The sequence below is a fragment of the Alternaria conjuncta genome, assembly GCF_024043145.1.
Source record: "Alternaria conjuncta strain BMP 0040 chromosome Unknown scaffold_16, whole genome shotgun sequence".
NCBI classification, from domain to species: domain Eukaryota; kingdom Fungi; phylum Ascomycota; class Dothideomycetes; order Pleosporales; family Pleosporaceae; genus Alternaria; species Alternaria conjuncta.
Window position 1 is genome coordinate 32,529 of NW_026250105.1, and position 14,130 is coordinate 46,658.

Below are 14,130 nucleotides of genomic sequence, written 5' to 3' on the forward strand. Positions count from 1 at the left end.
ATAATCTTATCTTCTAATACTATAAGCGTAATAATTAGAAGAGTAGAAAGCTTTAACTTAGTAAGATCTTCTAGATAGGTCTATAATAAAGTAGCTATATATAGTAGTATTCTATTTTAATATTTTATAAGTATACTTATTTAGTATTTTATATAGCGTTACTATATAGTTACTATAATATCTAGCTAGCGCTTTAGTTTATTTAGTATTTATTTAAATTATAATTAAACTTAAACTTTAAATTATATACTTTATATCTAATACTTTTATTATATATATAACTTTAGGTACTTTTCTTAATATTTAAACTAGATAACTAAGTTATAGCTAAGCCTACCTATTATCTACTTCTACTTAACGTTAGTTCTTTTTCTACTATTACTATAGTATTAGTGTTTATAGTTATTAGCCTATTTATTTCTACTTATTATAAATACTACTTTTCTATAGTAAGAGCTACTTACTATCTATCTCTTAGATACTACTAGCTAGCTTATATTACTTATAATATACTACTCTTTACTTTTATCTAAAGCTTTTTATCTTTTTTTTATAAATATAGAGTAGGTAATATATCTACTATATCTAGAGTAAGAGATAGATACTTAATAATTTAACTACTAGTAGATAGAGAAGAAGAAGTACTATATAATCTTATCTTTTGTAATTTAGAGTTTACTTCTATACTCTTTACCTCTAATATTCTACTTCTAATATTCTATACCTAGTATTCTATACCTAAGTAACTTTATTATATAATTCTTTAACCTTATCTAGGTAGCTATAGTATCTACGCCTTTAGCTAATAACTAGAGCTTAGTATAGTATTCTATTCTTATAGAAGATAGTAATAATCTTACTAGAAATAACTAAGAATAAGATACTAATAATAATAAACCTTTTAAGAATAGATTTATAAGCAAGTTAATAGCTAGAAACTAAGAAAAAGTAAGTATAGAAACTATCTAAGCTATAAAAGTACTAATACTAGATAAGAAAGAGAATATTTATAAAAACAAAAAAGCTATTTAGAAGAATAGAGATTATCTATACGTTAGTAAATTAATATACTACTTATACTATTATACTAACTCTAGATAGTTAAGCGTTTTACTCTAAGAACGCTAGAATATTTATAGAAAAAGAATTTAGTAAGTATAGTTCTTAGAGAATAATTATACCTACTATAAGCTAAATCTAGTATATAGCTTTAATAATAATAAAGAAGAGATTAGATAACTTTATTATAAGTAGGTTACTTAGAATTAGAAACACTTTATAGATAATATCTTTTTCTTTAAGTATCTTTAGATAAGTAAGAAAGCTAGAAGTATATTAAAGAAAGAGAAAAAGACTATTAAAAAGAAGAAGGTAACGTAGAGTAAGAAAACTTAAGGTTAAATATCTAGGCTATAGATATTATAAGACTTTTCTTCTAATACGTAATTATATCTTAAATACTACTAATCTTTCTATTCTAGAAAGTCTATAAAAATAAATAGAAACTAAAGTCTTTTTTATTTTCTCTACTAAATCTTATAGTAAGTTCTTCTATACTTTAGTTATTTCTAGAGCTTTTTTATCTTTACTATTACTAACTATATAAATATAGATAGACTACTACTTTTTTTCTCTAGCTTTAGATTCTTCTATTATAGCTTTTATAGCTTCTTCTAACTATATACTATATTTATATCTAGATATTAGTTTAAATAATAGTGTAAAGCTCTTTAAGAACTAAAGTTTATATTTTCTTTTTTATAATATTTTAGCATATACGTAGCTTATTAGCTTATTCTAGTAGTTAGTTACCTCTCTACTCTATCTATTAGATATTTTTTTCTTTTTCTTACCTTTCTTTATTAAACCTCTATTTCTAGCTAGTAGCGTATATTCTAGATAGAGACCTACTTCTAGAAGTACTTAGCCTAGTATATAGATAATTAAAAGTACTTACTTTTACCTTTTATATCTATATAGCTTAAGTATATTACTTTCTAGAAGATAAGCTTAGAAAGCTAAGAGTATTAGAATAATAATAGAACCTAGTATATAAGTTAGAAAAGAAGTAAGACTAGTATAGGTTAAGTAGCGTATTACGCTATTAGAAGATAGTTTCTCTAAGTATAGAGAACATAGAGAAAAAAGAAAAAGAGTAAGAGATTCTTTTTAAGGCGCGCTATATATATAATAAAAAAGAAAGTAGATAATAGTCTAATTCTATTACTTTTATCTTTAAAAGAGTAAGTACTTTTTTAGTATCTACTTAGAGGCTTAGCTCTAGTAGTAAGTTATTCTTACTATACTAGAAGTATTAGAGAAAGCTAAGAGTAGTAGTATCTAGATACTAGTAAAGATAATAGTGTAATTCTATTACTTCTATCTTAAAAGCTATAGATAGTAATACTAAGCTTACTCTATAAAGATAAGAAAGCGCCCTCTTATCTAGCTTATCTATTCTCTTTTTCTTTTTCTTATTAAAGTAGTTAAAAGTTAATTTTTCTCTTTTTAGAATAATTCTTTATATAAAGAACGTAGTATTATAAACTCTTAGATTATACTTATTATAGAAGATAAAGTACTATCTATAGTTAGAATTATATAAGTAGTTAATAAACTTTATTAGTCTACTTATAAACTTAGTATCTATAACGTAGAGATTTTCTTCTTTAAGACTTTCTAACTTAGTAAACTTATTAAGTAAATATAAATAGAATACTTTTACTTTTAAAGATAAGATTTTATAATATATAGTTTTAGTATCTATTATAACTTTACTATAGTAGGTATTAATAAACTAGCTTTTATATAGATTTTATTTACACTAGAGACTTTAGCTAGTAAAGCTAGTAGTGTCTATAATAATAGAGATATTAGCTAATAATATTAAATAAGTTATTAGTATCTTTAAGCCTAGTAGCTTTAGCGTTACTTTTTTTAAAATAATAATAACTTTCTAAAGAATAGATTTATAAGTAAGTTAATAGCTAGAAACTAAGATAGAGTAGGTATAGAAACTATATAAGCTATAAAAGTACTAATATTAGATAAGAAAGAGAATATCTCTTAAGAAAAAGAATCTACTTAGAAAAAAAGAGATTATCTACGCGTTAGTAAATTAATATACTACTTATACTATTACACTAACTATATAAAGTTTAGTATCTAGATATAAGTATTATATAACTATTATAGAGAACTAATTAACTAAGCGCTATTTCTAGAAAATAACTATATAGTATATAAGTATTATATAACTATTATAAAAGACTAATTAACTAGACACTATTTCTAGAAGATAACTATATAGTATATAAGCTAAATATAGCTTATAGCTTTAATAATAATAAAAAAAAAGTTAGATAACTTTATTATAAGTAGGTTACTTAGAATTAGAAATACTTTATAAATAATATCTTCTTTTTTAAATATCTTTAGATAAGTAAGAAGACTAGAGGTATAAAATAAATATAGAAGAAGACTTCTAGAAAGAAAAAAGCAGCCTAGAGTAAGAAAATATAAGATTAAGTATTTAGGCTATAGATATTATAAGACTTTTCTTCTCTTACGTAATTACGTCTAGAATACTACTAACTCTTCTACTCTAGAAAGCTTACAAAAGTAAATAGAAACTAGAGTTTTTCTTATTTTCTCTACTTATTTTATAGTAAGTCTCTTTATACTCTACTCTTTTCTAAAGCTTTTTTTATCTTTACTATTACTAACTATATAAAAATAGAGATTTCTTTTACTTATCTTATATTTTCTCTCTATAAATTATATATCTCTAATCTATTATAGACTTTAGTATTTAAATAAACTTTATTTAAAATTAGTAGTAAGTATAAGTACTATATAATAAATATAATTAGAGTTCTATTAATATACGCTTACTACTTAGATTAATATAGAGATTTATTCTTAAGTAATTTTATCTTCTATCTATCTTTTATTTCTTTCTAATAAATACTCTTTTCTAAATACTCTAAACTTATCTTAAAGCTACTAGTCTTTCTAAATAGCTAGCCTAGTATATAAATAATAAAAAGTATCTATTTTTACCTTTTATATCTATATAGCTTAAGTGTATTACTTTCTAGAATATAAGCCTAGAAAGTGTAAAAGTACTTTAATAATAATAGAACCTAGCGTATAGATTAGAAAAGAAGTATAACTAGTATAGATTAAGTACTATATTACGCTATTAGAAGATAGTTTCTCTAAGTATAGAGAATATAAAGAAAAGAAAAAAAATAAGAGATTCTTATTAAAGCGCGCTATTTAGCTAATAAAAAAGAAAGTAAAATAATAGTTTAATTCTATTACTTCTATTCTTAAAAAGGTAGATGCTCTTCTAGTATCTACTTAGAGGCTTAGCGCTAGTAGTAAGTTATTCTTACTATACTAGAGGCTTCTAGAAAAGCTAAGAGTAGTAGTATATAAAGCTTTTTCTTTTTATCTTTACTCTTACTAACTATATAAATGTAGATATTCTCTTCTCTTATACTATAGTGCTTTTTCTTTTTATACGTAGCTTTATTACTAACTTATAGTAAGAATAAATATTAAGATTTCTTATTTAGAGTTTAATAGGCGTATAGATAAAGATAATAGCTTAATACTATTACTTTTATCTTTAAAGCTAAAGGTAATAGCACTAAGAAAGAGTAATAATATCTAGACGCTAGTAAAGATAATAGCCTAAAACTATTACTTCTATCTTTAAACTTAAAAGTAATAGTACTAATATAATAGTAAAGATATTAGTCTAATTCTATTACTTCTATCTTTAAAGCTAAGAGTAAGAGCACTTAGCTTACTCTAAAATTTAACTACTAGTAGATAAGATAGAAAGTACTATAAAATTAGGTCTTTTATAATTTAGAGTTTACTTTTCTATACTTAACTTCTAACTCTACACTATCTACACTACCTACGCTATCTATACTACTTATACTACTTACGCTACTTATACTACCTATACTACCTATACTATCTATTCTATTTTAATTATAGTATCTAAAGCCTTAGTATCTAAAGAAAAGTAAGTTATAATACTTAGTAAATAGAGTTTAGCTAATAATTTAATTATTATAAAAAATAATACGTTAGATAGTAATAGTAGAGATAACTAAGTAAATAGAGCTTAAGTTACTAGTAAATCTATACTAGCTAACTAGAATAAAGTTATTATAGAGACTGTCTAAGCTATAAAAATACTAATATTAAATAAGAAAGAAAATAGCTATTAAGAAAAAGAAGCTACTTATAGATATAAATATTCTAATTATATCTACTAGTAGAAGGCTTTACGTATAAAGGCCTTAGTTTAAAGTATATAGAGTATTCTTTTAGATATTCTATAGATATATAGTGTACTATAATATAATAGAGCTAGTAAAGTCTATTATTAAGATTAAGCGCTATTATATACTCTAGAGATTATAAGTATATAGAAGAAATATTTTATATACTATATAGTGTTATATATATACCTAGAGTAAGAAGTAAAAGTATATATATATTCTATATATAGAGTAGCTACGCCTTATTACTAAGAGAAATATAGTATACGTTTACTTCTTTACGTAAGTTATCTATAGATATATTATTATAATATAAATATAGAATATATTACGTATATAAGTATAGTGTATAATACTACTAGCTATTTTATAAAAGATATTATAGCTATTAGTATATTTCTCTTAGAGTAGGTATATATTAAGCTTAAGAAAGTAAGCTAAAGTATTATAATAGAGTAATAAGATACTTACTAGAGAGTTAATATATTATATAAATAGTAAATTAGAATTATTTTTCTTACTCTTAATACTTAGGTTAATAGTTTTTCTATTAAACTTATTTTAGAAATTCTTCTTCTAATAAGTCTTTCTTAGTATTAGATACTTTATATCTTAGATAGGTTAAGGTAATAGTAAGTTAAACTTAGACTTTTTATTACTAAACTTATTTATTAAAATATACTATGCTAGTGCATAAGATATTCTTATATAAATTAGATTTTTAATAACCTAAGAATTACTTAGAGAGAGAACGTCTTTTAATAAGAGCTCTTTAGAATTATCTTATTATCTACTATCTTATCTTTTACTTATACTTTTTAGTATTAGACTCTTATATAATACTTTAGATAATAGAATCTCTCTATAATAAGACTCTTTTCTACTAAACTAATATCTATATACTTTCTTACTTATACTAATTACTTTACATTTTTATAGTAATATATTTTTATACTCTTTAATATCTATATAAATAGTAAAGCCTATAGAGATATATTCTACTACGTAGTATAAGAAGTAGTTAGTATACGTTAATGCAACGTATATAGTAATAATAACTACTATAGATATAATAAGTATAGACTTAGCTCTTTTCTTTAGATTAGCTAGAACTATAATAGTAGTTATATTTAGACTAACTACGTTCTTACTACTAAGTAATATTAGATAAGATAATTACGTAGATAAAGTAACTACTTAGAAATACTAGAAAATAGTAATTTAACTAATACCTAGAATAGTAGTATTAGAAGTATAATAAAATGCTAGGCTAGCTAGGTTAATATAACACTATAATAGTATATTTAGAACGTACACTAGTGTAGAACTATAGTTTAATAGAACTAATAACCTAATAGAGTATTATAGTAAGTAAAACGCTAAGCTATACTAACTATAAAAGTATTTAGAAAGTATTCTCTACTATTAGATAGAGAGTATTAAACACTATTAAGTATTTAGAACTTACTTTTTAATTACATAATCTCTATAGTATAATATCTATTTAGTATTTAAGCTATTAAGTAAAGAAGTATTAGCTTCTTTATAAGTTATTTAGAACTATAATAACTACTAAAGAAATAGAAAAAGTATAAAGTATTAAGAGATCTAGTAATTCTCTTTTCTAAGTATTTATCTACTACTTCTTTAACTACTTTAACACTAAAGACACTAACTCTAAGAACTATCTCTAAAGTAGAAAGCACTTTATTATTTATAATAGTAACTAATAGTATAGTCTCTATAGTTTACTCTAGATACGCTGCTCTAGTTTTTACTAGTAATAACGTTACTAAGTTTCTTAAAGACTATAACTAATAAGCTAATAATAAAGGCCTTTCTAATAAGATAAGAGTCTCTATTCTTCTAGATTATATTAGTAATAAGAATTACTCTATTACTTATATTATTAAGCTCTTTACTAGTTATAAAGAGAAAGACTAAGCTAAGCTTAAAGTAAATATAAAGAAATACTAAGTAGATAAGAATACTACTATTAAGATAAGTAAGCGCTTATACTTATAAGCTTTTATCTATAAGTATATAAATAATCTACCTAGTCTTACTAAGTATTATACTTACTTCTACGTAATAGTAGAAGTCTATATTGCTAATAAGTAAGTTCTATAAGAGAAACTTAGCTTTCTCTTCTACTATAAACTTCTAAAGTATAATAAGTAGATAGTTACTTTTATAATATCTAATACTTCTAAAGGTAATAATTAGGCTAAGTACTATATAGATAAGATCTATACCTTTTTTAAGAAATACTATAGAAAAAATAATACTATTAATAATATATATACCTAGAAACATAGTAGTATAGATACTAAGATAAAACGTATTATACTTACTAATAAGCGTGTTACCTTTAACCTAGAGAAGGTAAAAAGTATTATTACTAATCTTAAGAAGTAATAGAAGAAGTAAGAATCTCTACTTTCTTTTAATATAGATTCTAAGGTAGAATAACTTATAACTTTACTAAATAGACTAAGGCTTAATATAGATATAGTTTATTTCTTTATAGCCTACTTATTAGTTACTCTAATCTTTAAGAACCTTTATAATACTTTATACTTTATAGGCTATATAACTAAGAAAAAGCTTTCTATTAAGAGAAATAATAGTTCTTTTATTACTAAAGTACCTAGAAACATAGCTTCTAAGAGAAGAACTATTTAGTATAGAAAGACTAAATACACTAATACTTACTATATATATAATAAGAAGAGTTATAAGATTACTAATTATAAACTCTATAATAACTTCTATAACCTAGGTTAGATTAGTTACTATTAGAATAGTAAATATAAGTAAGAAACGTACTATTTTAGCCTACTCTATAATTACCTTAACTAAATCTCTAGTGCTTCTCTATTAATCTATAAGCTTAAATAGCTTAGGTCTAAGATTAAAGAGTATTTTAATATTACTAATAATATAATAAAATAGCTTACGTCTAGTGTTTTTTCTAAGAAGTTTAAGAGAAACTCTTACTCTAAGTATATTCTTAAGTAATTAAACTTAGCTAATATAATTACTTACTTAGACTATCGCGTTAGTTATAAGAACGCTTAATAGTAGTTTATCTAGTTTTAGAAAGGTGTTAAGTACTCTAAAAAGGCCTAGCTACTTAATAATATTAATTCTAATAGTATTATTATTAGTAGTAAGAACACTACGTTTCTCTATAGCGCTAAAGATAATGCTATTAGATACCTAAATAAAAGTATTCTTAATAACTCTAATTAAGTTTATAAGAGCTATATTAAGAAAAGAAGTAGACTCTCTAAGTAGTTATAGAGCTTCTAGCTATTATCTAAGAAGAACGTAATTAGATAGATTTCTAACTTATAGGCGTTAGACACTACTATAATACTAGAGAATAGTTAGTTAGAATAGCTATTTCTTCTATAAGCTTCTAATACACTATTTATAGTTATACGTCTACCTACTAATATCTATATTAATAATAGTATATTAGCTAATTCTAGATATTTATTATAAGGCTATAAAAAGAAGGTAGTTAAGTTCTTAGACGCTTTTTCTAATCTAGAACTTAAAAAGCTTATTAAAGAATAATCTAATTATATTATAATAGCGCTTCTAAGTTAGAAAGTATAAGAAGTAATAGTTTCTAACCTAATTAGTTAGAATAATATTACTAATTAATTGCGTAATCTTCTAAAGAAGAATAGTGTTAGTGTAGATAGTATTAGAATAGTAAATAGCTTTAAGGCTAGCTGCGCTATAGATTTTAGGTAGACTTTATTTTTACCTAAAATCTATATACTCTTCTACGCGTCTATACTCTACTATTACACCTTCTATAAATATCTATTATAACCTCTACTAACTATATAGTTATATTAATGTAACACTAATACCTTTTATAACACTATTAATATATACTACTTAAATATATAAACTTAATATAAAGTTACTAGTTATAGTAACTTATAGAGTAATACTCTTAACTATATACCTACTAAGACTATATACAAAGTATAGCAACGCGCTAGACACGCGTTTATATAGATAGACTTACTAGAGACTTAGATTTATATTTATAGTAATTCTATTAAATACCTTATTAATATAAGCGCGTAGATAAATATCTTTTATCTTAGCGTAGTGTGCGCGTTAAAGATACTATATAAACACTAGATATAGAAGCTTAGTAACCTACTATAGAAAGTAACCTCTACTAATAGTAGCTATAAACTATTTATTAGTACTATATTTAATATCTTTATATATATTAGTACTATAGTTATTTATACTACCTTCTATATTATTATAAATCTTATATACTTAGCTATACTTAGAGAACTATAGTGTATAGTATTATATATTAGAATATAATATAACGCGTTTAGTAGAGTATAATATTAGATTTAGTCTAAAGATAGAACTAAGTTAGTTTTCTTTATTATCTTAGACTCTAAGCCTATATACTTATTTTCTACTATAGATTATAAGTAGAGAAATAGAGATAATAACGCTATAGAATATATATAAGTTAGCACTATAACTAACTCTACTTTAGAGCTACCTTAAGATTCTTTTATAGTTTAATATCTATACTAAGAAGCGTAGTGTAATCTAACGTATAGTTTTAGATAATATAATATACTATTTCTAGTAAGTATCTAATAGATATAGAAAAGATAGATACGCTCTCTTTTTAATAATAGCGTAGAGGTACCTTAGATTAATAAAAACACTAAGCTAATTATTTAGTATAAATAGAAGCTTACTAAGTACACTATTATATATAAGATTAACTATAAGAAGATGCTTAATTACGCGTATAGAACTTATTAGTAACTAGAAGTTACTACTTTGTATAAGACTATAGATAAGAAGGTTTAACCTATTAATATTTCTTAAGTAGATAAGCTAATAGAGTTTAGATAGAAAGACTAGAAGAAGTAAGCTATTTAGCGTTAATAACTTTACCTATCTATCTATAAACTAGACCTAGAACTATATAATAATATCTTTAAACTATAATATACTATATTTCTATAAGAAACTTACCTTATATCTAAGAGACTAGCTAACCTTTATATTAGATTATAAATTATATAAAAAGAGAGAGATCTCTTTATCTAGATACTCTATAATAAAGAGATAGCTTTATTATAGAAATTTACTAAATCTAGTAGAATATACTCTAACGTATACTTACTCTATAAAATCTATATAGTTAAATACAAAGCTTAGTAAGTGTAAGGCTTTACTATTTCTAAGAAGCTTAAGTAGGTTATAGTAGATATAGCTAATACTTACTTTAATAGAGGTACCTAAGAACGCTGTAATAGTTAGTATTATAACCTATAGTATCTAGTATCTAAGAAGAATAGAGAAGCTTAATAGATCTCTAATACGTAAAAAATTAATACTATTAGTATACGTAATATAAACCTACTACTAATAGTAAATAAGTTCTCTAAATATTTTATAAAATGCTTTATTAACTCTTTTATAGATCTTTATTCTAGTTATAATTAGATTACTCTTTACACTATAAGCTAGAATATAATAGCTTTTTAGATACTTATAGGCTTTCTTTATTTATATACTATAGTTATAAAGGTAACTAACTTAGTTATAGTATTCTAGCGCGTTATAATAAAGATTCTTAAGAACTATTAGCTAAACACTATAGTATTTATTAATAATATTACTTATAGAGGTTCTAAGATAGACTATAGTAGTAAGATAGCTATATTTAGTGTTTGTTACTACGTTTATAAATATATTCTCTAACTTAACTATATTCTTATAGACGTTAAGTATATAGAAGAAATAGTCTCTAGTAAGAAGTACTACTTTCTTATAGAGCGCTAAGAAGTTATTAGCTATAAGATTAGCTCTAAAAAACGCTATTCTAATAGTAAGAAGGTCTAGAAGCTTTTAGATTAGCTATCTTACTATAATATATATAATATTTACTTATTTCTTAGGCTATGTATCTATTACTATATCTAGGTAAAAGAATTTACTACTATTACTAAGCCTCTCTTCTATCTTCTTTATAAAGATATAAAGTATAAATAGAGTCTAGATTAGAATTAAGTAATATATATACTTAAATATGCTATATACTTAGCACTAGCGCTAGTAAGTCTTAACTACTTAGATATATTAAAGTATAAGGTCTTTCTTATAACTAACACTAGTTAGAATAGAGAAGAAGCTTACCTTAAATAGCTATAGGCTAATAGTAGACACTATTCTATTTAATTTAAAAGTACACTTTAGTTAGTAAGAGAACGTCTTTAGTATTCTACTAAGTTAGAATATAAAATAGTACTATAAGCTTTAAAGAAGTTTTGTATATACTTATATAGTATATACTTTACTATTAAAACTAATATAGTAATACTTATTACCTAGCTTAATTACTTTTCTACTAATAACCTAGAATTAGTTATAAATTAGTAGATCTCTACTATTCTTTTTTAGAACTTTAATATTATTTACGTCTCTAGAAAGAAGAACGTTATTATAGATACTTTCTCTTACTACTCTAAACCTAATAATTAGATTCTACTAAAAGAACCTAAGAATAATCTTAAAGAGTTTATTAACTATATAATTAGAAGTATAGAAGAAGAGCTACTACCTATTAGAGCGTTCTAGGTACTTAAGCATAAGTATACTAAATAATCTAAGTAGATTATCTAGTTTCTTATTAACCTTAAGGTCTCTAAGAGTATAATACTAAAAAAGCTTTATATATAGAAGAAGAGAGCTCTAAACTTCTTTATACGCAATTACGCGCTCTTCTATAAGACTTTAAAGAATATAGCTATACGCTACGTTATTAATAACGCTAATATCTACTTATAAGCTATATAGTTAATATATAAAACTATTAGCTATTACAGAACTAACACTATATACTCTATACTCTTCTAACGTTACTAGTAGCCTAATATCTTTGCGATCTAGAAGTTAGTTATAATTAATATAGTTTATATATCTTACTACTAAGGTAAGAAATATCTTATTATTACTAAAGAATACTTAAGTAGATAGCTAAAGGCTAGAGCGCTTTCTAATAATAAGTTTAGCACTATTACTAAGTTTATTTATAAGAATATTATCTATTAATAAAGTATAATACGTAAGCTCTTAGTTAATAGTAGGCTAAACTTTACTAAGATAGTAAAGTATCTTATAGCTAACTATAAGATTAAGTATATCTAGTTATTCTTATATAACCTATAGGCTATAGATAAGATTAAGAGTAGATATAAGTCTATTATTAATGCGCTTGCTAAGCTATTAGACCTATAGATAAATAATTTATCTACTATTTTTCTTACTAACTATATTTCTACTTAGTCTTAGATAGGCTATTTACTATACTAGTTAATTACTAGTTAAAATCTAGTTCTACCTTTAGAATTAGAGCTTCTAATATAGTAGACTCTTCTATTCTAGAAAGTAAAGAATTACGTATAACTTCTAGTAATACGCGTAATATAACTAGACTTCTAGAACTAATTTACTAAGAATACTATTATCTATACTAATTAATTACGTTAAGCTAAGAAGAATTATTAGAATAATACTAAGAAGATACACTATAAAAAGCTTTAACTAGGTAACCTAGTTCTCTTATAGAACTCTATATAGAAGATTAATATATCTAGAGATAAGAAGCTTAATACTAGATAGATAGGTCTCTATTATATTTAACGCCTATAGCTAGAGTAAGGCACTTACTAGATTAAGAATCTTAATAAAACGCTACTTCTATATACTATTTCTAGTAAAAGGCTAAAGCTCTTTTACTAACAAACACTAGAAGATATTACTAAGTAATATTATAGCTAGATAAAGCTCTATAACCTAGATAACTAGAAGAATACTAACGTCTCTACTAACGTGCTAGCTAGCTCTATTAATAATAATAAGAAAGATAGCTAGAATACCTTTTTCTAACTATAACTTAAGAAAGAGAAGGTAAGTAATACTCTAAGACTTATTAGCTAGCTAAGCATTCTTCTAAGGCTTATTAGTTAGCTAAGTGTAGTTATTACTAAGCGCCTTATAGAAGAAGAATAGAGAGTATTTAGACTAGACTTTATTTCTTTCTCTAATTCTAATATATTATTAGCGTTAGATAGAGAAAAAGCTTAAGCTATAGAATAGTCTTTACTTAAGAAAGAGAAAAGAAAGTCTACTATAGGCTTTTTTATCTAAAAGCCTTTTTAATAATATATAGTCTACTATTACTAAGTATTTAAATTATACTTCTTTATTCTCTTTTTATTTCTTTCTTTTCTAGTACGTTAACTATACTATAAAGAATTTTAATATTATAAATATGTATAGACTATATTAGTCTTATAGAGAAGTATTCTATAAGTTCTACTAAAACTAGAGAGATAACGCTCTTCTTACTTTTAACTTTAATTTATTCTAGCTTCTTTTCTACTATACTTATACCTTAATAGTAATAATAAGTTTCTACTTATTACACTCTCTTTCTAGCTTCTATTAACTCTTACTACTACTAGTAAGAGAAGCGTTTAACTTCTCTATAGTCTTAAACTACACTAGATAAATATATTATAAACTATAAGATAAGTAGTAATAAAGATAGCGTAGCGCTTATAGTAGTATTTAGCTAGAAGCTACTACTAGAGCCTAAGGTAAATACTACTCTAAGTACTTCTTACTACCTCTAACTTCTCTACTATAATATTAATGCTAGATAATATAAATAAAAAGTTTACTATATATATTAATACGCTTCTTTATAAGCGCTAGGTAGTATATGTTTAGATACTCTTAGTAG